The sequence below is a fragment of the Hipposideros armiger genome, unplaced genomic scaffold (assembly GCF_001890085.2).
Source record: "Hipposideros armiger isolate ML-2016 unplaced genomic scaffold, ASM189008v1 scaffold_217, whole genome shotgun sequence".
NCBI classification, from domain to species: domain Eukaryota; kingdom Metazoa; phylum Chordata; class Mammalia; order Chiroptera; family Hipposideridae; genus Hipposideros; species Hipposideros armiger.
In genome coordinates, this window is record NW_017731567.1 from 215498 (window position 1) to 227574 (window position 12077).

General features: G+C 37.9%; 1 pseudogene; it reads right to left on the minus strand.

Moving 5' to 3' along the window:
* Nucleotides 1–1392: 1392 nt before the first annotated feature.
* The window catches only part of LOC109389028 (proteasome subunit beta type-2 pseudogene), a 19741-nt pseudogene continuing 9056 nt past the window's right edge, over nt 1393–12077 (minus strand).

Genomic DNA, 12077 nt, shown 5'->3' on the forward strand with positions numbered 1-12077 from the left:
CCAGTATTTATTGAATATCTGCTACATAGCAGATGCTCTGATGGCGCCTGATATACAGCACAGAACAGGATGGAGTAGACATCTTCCCTGCTCTCTGGAACTTAGAATTTAGTGTACACAGGTAATGAACCAACAGACAGCAAGCACATTATTAAAATCATGGAAAGTGTTTGAAAAGAAATAAAGGGGGTATAAAAAGAGAAGAAAATGGTAGATAACCTTTTTTGGATAGAATGATCAGAAAACAACACCTCAAAGCAACATTTAAATGATGATCTAAGGGATACGTCTTAGGGGTGATGGTAGTGAAAGCTGGATCTGGTGAGGTGGGACACAAAACACACTGACCTAACAATTCTTGGTTCAGTGATTTTATATTTCTTTGTATCTTTTTCAATTTATCTTTTTATATATTACTTCTATTTCCTATAATTAGTAGAATTTGTTTATTTTGCTGAGAGTTTTTAGTAGACTCTCCTTTTGGAAGTAATTTCATAAATACAACTCAATTTAGCTTTATCAGTTGTTCAAAGTTTGCAACAATTGTGAAACATACATGTTATTAACCAAGGATTTATTTCCTCAAAGATCTGGAGCCATCAGGTTTCCTGTGAGGCCCAATGATTCTCTCAGAACTGGGATCATTTACCAAAATCTGTGGAAACAAAACTGAGGATGGATTTGTGCTTGATATGTTGACACAAAGTTCCTCATACCTTGGACATCCAGTGCTAGTAGTCTCATTCAGTCATTCCAGGCAGGATACTGGGTACCAAAGTAGTTAAAATGAACTCTGCATTTATTGATCACCACTCCCTCTCAGTTTCATATAATTACATTTAAGGTCTAAGATGCAACAAGGAAAATAGACTTTTAAAAAAATAGTCATTATGAACTGCCTACAAACTTTGTACATTCAGATATTTTTTTCTGTGCTCAAATACTACTTGCAAAAAAAAATTGAATGTGAAGTATCAGCAATTAAAAAAATAAGGATTTAAACATAAACTTTGGCCGAGTTTATGCCAAAAGGGATTTTATGGCTGAGAGAAACATACGTACTCTAAGCGTGTCCTTCTCACCATCTCAATGTCACTTCCCCAAAGATTTGGGACTTGCTGAGTATCCTGTCATTCCAGTCACTCTCCTATTACTCTTTTCTTTCCTTTCCTTTCCTTTTCTTTATCCTTCCTTTCTTCCTTTCTTTATCCTTTCTTCCTTCCTTCCTTCCTTCCTTCCTTCCTTTTTTCCTTTCTTTCTTTCTTTCTAAAATCCACATTCAGCTTTATTCCAAATCAACTATCTATCAAGAGTGCATGTCAAAAGAGTAGAAAAAAAATAAAGGTGCCCATCAAAAAAAGTTCCCTGGGAAGTGGGAGGGAGGGCATGACGTTAGGCGCTCTGTTTAAAGAAGGAAATGTTGTGCAGGTCATGATTGTAATTTTTGTCAATGATTGAAACACTGAAGGTTGGCAGATTCAGGGTGAAGCGTTCCTGGAGCTCCTCTAGACATTTCCTAAGAAGCTCCACACCCTCTCGCATGGAATAATTGATGTGTAGTATTGGTCCAGAATACTGAGAGTCAGGGAGTCATGTCTCCATGGGCTGCAAAAGGGGCCTTGGCCAAGGCTGCCAGGCAGTCCATGTAGTCCATAGTAGGGTCCTGGACCCTCATGTTCATCATAGCCAGTCAGGAAGAGGTGGACCTGATATGGGGTCCAACTTCCATGACAGTCGGCCAGGCTTCTGTGCATGAAATTAGCTGCTGTTGTGGAAGACAATTCATAACCATTTCACATCCTAAATTTTTCTGAATATATTCTGCAAACTCTACAGTGTCTCCAGCCTTTCCACCACATCGGAGTAAGATTTTTTTCCCTCCTCTTAAACATCTTGTCATGATTATCCTTCATGTGGGTAATATTGCCAGCAGCGACCTGGTCGGAGGCGACCAGGACATAGTCAGGGTCCTGGATGAAGGCAAAAGCCAGCAGGCTGCAGGTTTGACAGGGCGTGTAATTTGCCAGCTTCTCAGCCTCACCAGTCTGTCCATCTCACAATAACACTACAACTTGCTCACAGTTACTCAGCTGATATGTGACAGAGTCAGAATTTGAACGAAGGAAATCTAATTCCTGAACCTATCTTAACCTCAATCATTTATTAACTCCAGAAATATATGTTCAAGAAAGAAGTTGTTTCTATAAAACAATGAAGTCAATTATTTTACATTTAGTGAGTATTCATTCAATGAGTGTTCTTCAAATCCCCACTTTTTAAAGTTATACATCTTTGAAAGACTTTTGGCTGTTATGTTTTTAAAAAAATTAAAATACATCATCAAATGGAAGATCATGGCCAAAGCTTGGAAGGCAATTCTGGAGTAATTATTTAAAAATGTCTTGCACAATGAAAGAATGATTAGAATGGGGTTTAGTTTTTTTTCTTAGAGCTTCTTTATTTGCAAGTAACAGAAACCCACGCAAAATAGCTTAACATAAGGGGTGATTTATTTGAAGTAAACAAGGATATCTTGGAGAAATCCAAATACAAAAAGTAGAACTATGTTTTGTAAATCTAAAAGCAGGATTTGAAATGTGATCAAAATCCACTCTTTATCTCTCTTTTCTCCCCCGGAGCCAAAAAGTCAATTACAGTTTGTATATCTACATCATTATTTCTCATTTCCCATCCTTTTTTAGTTTTCCAGCTTTTCTGTGTATGTGGTAATGGAGAAGAGGCAAGAAGATGGCTGATCAAAAAATGGACTCCCAGTTCTTAGTATACAAGCTCTGCACCTCCAGGTAACTGTTGTGTGCTCTTTATCTCAGGTTCTCCATTACAAATTCCCAGTAAAGCAAGCTCAGTAGTCCACCTTGTCTTAATGTTAACCCTGGTCTAATGGACGGTGGTTGGGTATCAGATTTGCCTTTCAAGGTGACAACCTTGGGAGAAATGGCCACTCATTAAAAATGTTAAGTTCTTGGAGCATTTGCTTTAAAAAGCCAGTGTAATTTCTTTGTAGTAACCTCATCTTTACAATCTGTTGAATTTTGACAGAGAGTTAATATGCAAACAATTCATAGCTGACTGTATGAGGGTAGGGTCAATTAAGTATATGAGGATGAGGTTTTACAAAATCATAGCAGTAGGTGCAGATTCATTATTCTGTAACATTGAAAACAGGGGAATTTTTATTATGGCATTCCAAATAAGAGAGTTCAGAAGGGTAACCAATAAGAAATCCAAATTAATCCACATATTTTCCATATTACCAGCAATAATTACTGAAAGGAGGAAGAGAAATGCGATTCTCAATAACAATAAGAAATATACATAACAGTAATGTTAACAAGAGAGTGTATATGTAGGAAAATACAAAACTTTGTTGAGAGATAATAAAAAGAAGACAGATAAATAGAGAGATGTACCATGTTCATGGATTGGATAATTGCAGTACATACAAATTTGGGAGGCATGCACAGGTGAGTGCATAAGCAAGCATGGGCCAAATATAGTACTTATTTCCCTTCTTAGAGTAGCTGGTTCAAAAGTTGAGTGCTCAAAACCAACTGGGGCTTTCAGAAACCATCTTGAAATTTTTAAAAACTAAAGCCAAGAGAGATATTCCATTGGCACTTAGGTCTTAGAGCTTCAAGAATAAATCTGGGACTTCTGGCAGCCATATGTCCAACCATTTGGAGAAAATCCATCTGTGGTAGCAGAGAATGAAGCCCAGAAAGACAAACAGTGATGAGACTTAAGGTCAGCAGTGTCCTGGAGACATCAGGTCCTCGGTTCCAGTGTCTGAGATCTCCAGAGCTACTTTATTCCTTATTTTATTATTATTACTATTGTTTTTCATTCTGTGACTACTCCAGTATCCCTCCCATAAATACTAATATCCTTTTTTTAAAAAAATATTTTGCAACATTTATTGAATGTCTAACACATACAGGACAAATCTCCTTATGCTCATAGAACTTACATTCATTCTTATGGGTGGTAACAGACTATAAACAAAAAAACAAGAAAATACTAGGTAGAGATAAGGACTATGATGATTAAAAGAGATGATGGAACATAAAGTGATGGGAGGACTATTTTAGCGTGGAATGTCATGAAGGTCCTCTCTGATGAGAATATTTTTAAGCTGAGACTAAAATAATAACTTATTTGAGTATGAAACAGACACTTTGACCATATGTCAGACCATGTTTAATATGATTTACCAATATTAACAGTTAGTTGTGTTGTATTTCTTTCACCAGCATGAAAAGAGTTCAGATTAACACAAATATCAATCATTCCCCAATTCAGTTCAATCAAATTTCCAGTTTTGTCTAGTTTAATTTCCAGAATCTGTAAAATAGGTAATTGCAATACAAAATCAAAAGGAACCATTTTTTTTCACTTTATTTTTTTTAGATTGTGGGGGCACATTAAACATCAAAACAATAAAAAATCTGGAAAAGAACAAGGAGAGAAACTTGCCACATACGAGTAAAATATTGAAATACATTATAAACATTATAATTAAAAATTATTGCATGGAAATGCTACAAGAATAAGCTGATTAATATTAAAGTATAAATAGCCTAAAAATAAGATCTTAGTCTGTATACAAACATAAAGTGATTAAGGGGACATAAAAAATAAGTAGCAATAGGAGGAATTATTAAATAAATTAAGCTTGATAATTAGTAACAGTAGTGAGTGAAATTCAAAGATAACTCCCAAGATTTGTGGCCCCTGGTGTGGACACACATTCTCCCAGTTATTCAGTCAAGCACTTTTATAGGCTCTGCTGTGAAGGGGTTTTGCAGCTGTAACTAAGGCCCCAATCAGTTGACCTTAAAATAGAGAGATGATCTAGGTGGGCCTGATTTAATCAGAGGAACCCTTAAAAGGGATAAGCTCTTTCTGGAAGGAGATTTGAAGAGCAAGAGAGATTCTACCTGAGGGGGATTCTCCTTTGCTGCCTTTGAAGATACATCTGGGAGGGAAGAGTAACCCCAAGCTGACAGTAAATGTGGACCTCAGTTCTACAGTCACAAGGACCTACATTCCACCAACAAGCTGAATGAGTTTGGAAGTAGATTCTTCTCCAGAGCCTCCCAAAAGAAAGCCAACACCTTGAGTTCAGCTCTGTGAGATCCTGAGCAAAGAACTGTTACATCACGATTGGACATCTGACCTACAGGACGATGAGTTAATATATGGATGTTGTTTTAGACTGATACGTTTGTAATAATGTGTTATGCGGCAATAAAAAAAACTAATATATTAACTTTTGGAAAAAAGTAAACATGTTCAGTCTTTGTATTACCTCTGGTCAATGTTTGTGTTCTAGGAAAAAGAATGTAACGGTCTACCTTGGATCATGGATATGCTATTGGGAGTTGGAGTTTAGGTCATCTTGGTTAACAGTCCTACTGTAGATGCAACAAAGGAGAGGTAATTATATAAAAAGAAAATTGGGGTGCTGTTACTAAAAGAGCAAGTGTCCACAACAAATGTATAAGGGAGGAACCTAGCGAGAGGGATCCACTGAGGAAATTATTTCAGAAGTGCCATATGGGGTGATGAGACATTGCAGTAGGGTGAAGGAGATACAATAAGGAAAGTTTTACAGTACCCAGAGTGAACTGATGATGGGGAGATACACACAGTGATTTGAGGGTGATGACAAAAGCAATGTGGTCAGGTAGGGATGCTGGTTTTATAAGGAAGTGTGGAAACATATGTTGTTTTTGGCTACCCAGCTCCCAAACATTCTTCATATTTTGGAAAAGTCCCAAAATAAGAAGGGAGCTACACAGTGTGTGTATGGGAGTAGATAATTTCTCTCTTAGCTTCTACATCCAGTAGCTAAAGTGAAGGTGTGTCACCTAGGCTGGACACAGCAGATGCTCCCATCTGCAACTTTGGTTGTTGCAGGAGTGATGGTAGCAGGTAGTGGATGGTCATGGGTTATTTTTTTGTGGCAGAGTTGCGAGTCCAGCAGCATGAGAGCCAGTATATGATGACACAGGGACAGCATCCCCAGCTGCCTTGGTCTGTGGTGGGGTTGTGGCTGTGTCTTTCCCCTTGATTTCTGCCTATTTTCTGAGGCTGGGTCTCCCACCCTCCCAACAATCCTGTGAGCTAGTCCACATAAATTTCCAATCCATTTTTTACTTAAGTTGTGAGTTTGTTCCTTTTGTTTGGAAAGATAGATGATGATGTACAGAGGCCACAGCAGGGTTGACAATGACTGGCATTTTAGTCATGACGAGTGAAAGTAAATAGCATAACGGCCACACAGAAATGTCCAGAGCCAGCTGGATACGTGCAAGGAGTGCAGGCAAGAAGTCAGTGGTGAAGATAGAGTTAGTTGTTATCTACCCAGGTGTGATTAAGGCAGTCACAACAGTGGATGAGTTTGCTGGGGAGAGAGAGTAGGAAGGGAGAAAAGAATGTCAAGGGCTAATCTTTGGGGACCCCACAGTGGGAAAATAGAAGAAAGAAATATAATAAGAGCAATTGCAGGGCTGGGTGGAAAGACAATACAGTTTAATCACATAGATTTAGAAAGGAGAGAAGAAACTCAAGGAGAAGTTCAAGGGTCAAATGAATCATGAAGTGTTCAAAGAGAATGAGACTAAGTAGAATTCATTCAACCTGTCGTTGATAGCATTTAAAAATTATAACTATCAAAGCAAAATATAACCTACATGGTGTTTAACATTCATCTGATTGCCTATTATATGACAGGCCCTGTGATAAGCACTATTAAGTGTATTATTGTATGTGCAATAGATAATATTATCTGCCTTACGTATATAAAGAAACTGAAACTTAGTGAAATGAAGTAATATGCCTGTGTTCCCATGGCCAATAAGTTGCAGATCTGAGGTAGAAACTGGTTTGTAGGATTCCGGAGGTCAAGTGCTTAACCACTCACTGTAGTTAACAAGCATGGCAAGATGACCACTGTGTTTGAATAGACACCACTAAGCTGAGTTTGTCAGTTCTGTTAAGCCTCTTGATACAACACACCAATCTCTCGTTCCCTTTGCTGTTGATTCATTTGCACCTGACACCATTTTATAGTTTCGTGCTATTGAATCTTTGCCACTTACAAGCGCAGTTTGGAATTGTTGGAATTGAATGATTCTTAGTACCAGAAAGTTTATCAAACTTTTGTAAAACATGGAAGCCTCTCTTCTCATAATTTGGTTGTTTTGACTTAAACAAACTTGTACACTACTTTCAACAGTTTCCATAAAATATAACAGAAAATTGATAAAAATCACATTTTTAATGATTTATGTGGATGTACATGTTTATGCATATGCAAAATACATCTTTATCTTTATTATAACATTTTGATTTTAAGCCTACAAAGAAGACAAATATTCAGAAGTCATAATTTCTTTTGTTTTTGCCTGCTTCCTCCCTTCCATTTTAGAACAATAATTAGTTCTGGACCTAATGTTAGACCACTTGGTTTGACTCTTGGCTGAATCACTTAATTGTGTTGACCCTAGGCAAGATAGTCAACCATTCTGAGCCTCCATTTTTCTCACTTGAGTGAATGTTATAATGGTACTCACTTTATTTGGTTCCTGTGAGGGCTTTAAAAGATATGTCTGGTAGAGCTAAGAATAGTGCCTGACACACAGAGTCTTCATTCAATGTTGAACATTGTTATTTCAGGTTGCCTCAATCTCAGTGTAGTGGGCAGGAAAACTTGTTGGCTAGTCTTTCCACATATTGTAGTTTGTTTAGAGCCTTCAAATGTCTGCAACCATCCCTTTCCTACCAGCTGCCTTCTCCTCTCCATCTTTCCACGTTTCCATTTTTCCTCATAATGTGATTTAAAAGTATTCTTGTGTGGCCATCCTGACTAACCCTATGAACATGACCATTTTATTCACTCGAGTGCTTTCTCAACTCCTAAGTCAACTGTTTCTCAGAGTTGTATCAATTTACAGTTCCATTTTACATCAAGTTTTATGTGTTTTCTAATTATTTTCCCACTTCTATTTTTTGTTGTTATGATGTGGTGGAAAAATAACTGGACTAATGTTGTGAGGCTTAAGTTACGACTCCTAGTCTGTTACTAACTAGCTGTGTTGCTTTGGACAAATCCTTTATGCTGCCTGGGTCTCATTTTTAACTTCCATGAAATAGGGGATTGGGCTAAAAATAAAAGCTAATATTGAGTTAATGTGAGCCAGACACTTCTTCATCAGTTTTACAGTAACCTATAAAGTAAACTCTGTACTTATCCCCGTTTTACAATGAGGCAACTGAGGCTCAGACTGCTAACTGACTTCCACTTAGCCAGGTCTATCTAACATTTGAGTTTGAACTTTTATATTTATAATGATCCTAGAAGGTAATAAATTTCTTGGAATCTAGACTGATCTGTGTGTGTGTGTGTGTATGTGTGTGCGCGTGTGTGTGTGTGTGTGTGTGTGTGTGTGTGTTTAAAAAAATATAATTCTTGTACAAATCAGAGCCAATAGTCTGGATTACCTATCCATCCACTTGAAAACTAAACATGTTTATTTTAGGTCAGCTTTGAGGAACTAAAGCTAACCAAACTTTGGGTAAGTTTTAAAAAACCTGATTTATGCGTAAGAGCATTATCAACATGTTTAAAAGAATGCAACTCAGTTTTGTTTTTTTTAACATTTGGTTTCAAAAAGCTTTTAAAAATATAAAAGTTAGACTTCTGAATTGAAAATTCTTTGGGGATTTTTAGTTCTTTCTATGCTTGCAGAACTAGGTCACTGAGTAATGCTCAAGATCTTTTTTTTTTTTTTTTGGTTCTTAACCTTTCAGAAATTATGTTGACATTGTGATAGAGAGTTGTATTTTTATCTCAAAAATATGATAAAGATGGTAAATTGATATTTACACAGTCTGAGAAAAATAGACCATTAGAGAACCCAGAGCTAGACTATATCCTACAATCAAGCTGGTTAATTTTCCCATAATGTCAGGACACTGAACAAAATTTAAAAGATTTTAAGGTCTCTACTTTCTTCTCAAACGACTCTCTCTGGTGAGAATTACCCAGACCTGCTGAATAAGAAGTATGATTACCTACAGGGCTAGTTAAGATTCTAGAAAATTCAAACAAAATACTCCCTAACCTTTAGAGCAAAATGGGTTTTCTTTTGTTTGACTGACTGTGCCCATCAGTATTTCCCAGAATGTGATCCACAAAGCACTATTACTTTGAAAAAAGAACCCTGCTTCAGAGACATTTGGGTAACTCTGGGTGAAGCAAAACTGAAAAACAAATGTTTCAAATTGTAGTTCTCAGAGTACTTAGTATTGAAAATGCATTCACTTTTTTGATCAATAAATATCTGTTAAGCACCTTCCACGAATCAGACACTGTACTAGCTTTTGGAGCACAGTAGAGCCATCATGCTTGCCCTTAGGGAAGTGAGGGCTGGTGAAAATCTCTTGTCAATCTGCAAGCAACTGTACGGTACGCTATGCAGCTCTCTTACTGCTTTTTGACCATAAGAATTTTTCATTTTCTCTCTCTCCTTCCTCCTTTCTTCCTCCCTTCCTCATTTCCTTCCTTCCCTCCTTCCTCCCTTCCTTCCTCCCTTCCTCCCTTCCTCCTTTCCTTCCTTCCTTCCTTCCTCCCTTCCTCCTTTTCTTCCTTCCCTCCTTCCTTCCTTCCTTCCCTCCTTCCTTCCCGCCCCTCCTCCTCCTTCTCCTCTTTCCCTTTTTCTTTTTCTTCTCTTTTGTGGTGGAGCATCTCGAGAGACTATTTTTCTGAGGAACATGCTTTGGGAAAATGTAGGACTATAGTTACTAACAGATTTCCTGGGTATTACTTTTCCCAGTATTTTCCCTAAGAATTCCAGATGCTAGAGAACAAGGCCAGGATGAGCAAGCAACAAGGCAGATCCACTGATGACTGCACACCGGTGTTTCCTGAGTGCACCCAGCTGTGGTGAGGTCAGCACTGCGAACACGGGGCAAGAAGGGGAACAAGTACTTTGAAGTGGTAAAGTCTTTCTTTTCTTTTCTTTTTTTAAAAATTTTATTGGGGAATTGGGGGAGGAGAACAGTGTTGGGGAATTGGGGAAGGGGAACAACAAAGCTGTTATCCTTCAGTCTTTGTTGTGGAGGGCGCAGCTAGCTCAGCTCCAAGCCCGGTTGCCATCGGGCTGCCCGTTGGCAACTCGTGGCAGCTCAGCTCAAGGTGCTGTGTTCAATCTTAGTTGCGGGGGACACAGTCCACTATCTTGTGCCTGAGTCTAACCAGCAACCTTGTTGTCAAGAGCACATGCCCTAACCAGCTAAGCCATCCTGCCACCTGTTGGCAGCTCAGCGGCAGCTCAGCTTGGGCACAGCTCACTGGCTCAAGTGGGAATCGAACCAGGGACCCTGTTGCTCAGAGTTCACGCTCTTAACCAACTGAGCCACTCGGCTGGCCCCAAAGTGGTGAAGTCTTTCAATGATTTAATGTCAGCAGGGATGTGATGGATAACATTTGTATTTGGAAGTTTTTAAAACATCGATTATCAATTTGAACTCTAATCAGAGTGATTCTGGGGGTACAGTATCTTCTTTCTTGCCTGGGGGGGGGAGATGCCACCAGGAGACTCAGTTGTGCTTATAGGTTTTAAGGGTCCTGGTTATCTATTTTTGTGGAGAAGAACCAAGGAGGCAAATGTTTGAGATGGCAACAGCAGTGTTGGTGGAGTGGAAGAAGAACAAGAGTCAGGAACGCAACTTGGGGAGCTGAAATTATTTCCAACCTGAGACCAAGTGTATAGATTAACTTAAATCTTACATGTAAGTGTAGACCTGCTGCCCGTAGAACCCTGCATTACAAAATGAGTGACTAATTTATGGTAATGGGATGTTATCAAGAAAGGACAAGGCTTTCTGTGTTAGACCTGGATTTGAAACTAAGTTGCTTCATTTTCTGTTGGTTCATTTTCCATGGGAAACTAAGTTGCTTCATTTTCTGTTAGTTGCCTGTGACTTATAATTATTATGCCCTCAACTATGTGCAAAGGCCCTGAGAAGGTTACAAGGATAGAACTAATAGGAACTTTGTCCTCAAAGAGCTTATGATTTGAATGGGAGATAAGGCATGTACTTTTACCCATGGTACAAGGTAGAAAATGAATAAGGATCAAAGAGTGTTATGAATTGCTTTTTAACCCAATATCTTCATTTAAATTTCAATCATTTGAAATAATGAGGACCTGTCCTTACTATCTGAAGACTGTATCACAGTGAAACTCATTTCTTAAGTAAAAATATTTTGTTGCCAAACATATCAAAATCACGTATATTTCCACTTTGGCTGTACTTCTAGCAAGTCTTGCTTTGATTTGCTAAAATTAAGCATTAGTTAAACAGGGAATGCCATTTCTACTGATAAATAATTTTAATTACTTGTATAATGCTTTCTAACCTTCAACCTGCCTTCACATCTGTTTTCTCATTTGTTTCTTGTAACAATTAGATGTGGTAAGAAAGGTATTAGCACTTCTATTTTACCCATGAGGAAATTGAGGCACAAAATCATTGGGTGATTTAGCCAAGTTCAACAAATGAGGTAGTTGAAAATAAAACCACAGTTTATTGGTTCCAATTCCTGTATTTTTTTTCTTACAGATTGTGGTTTTCCAGGTTTTGGGCTTTAGAATCTTAGAAAGGCTGCAAATTTATCACAAGGGATTAGTATATCCAAATAAATGGTAAAAATTAGCTGTAGACTAAAGAAATGCTTTCTCACCTATATATTCACTATTATTTTTCTATGCAGTTAAGATGATATTGTCACAAATATAATGTAATCTCATTTAAGAATGCCCATAATTCATACTTTTTTGGTCATTCAACCATCATATGGAATGTCTATTATTATCATTATTTTTTTAAGTTGGAAAAGGAATCCTTGCTGCCTACACTTCCAGAAGAAAAATTATCAACTATTTTAAATAAAACACAAATCAATCCATTGAAAACAATACTGCAGAGAAGCTTCTTCCTTCTTCCACCCTTCCTCCTTCCCTCCCTCCCTGCCTCCCTCCCTCCCT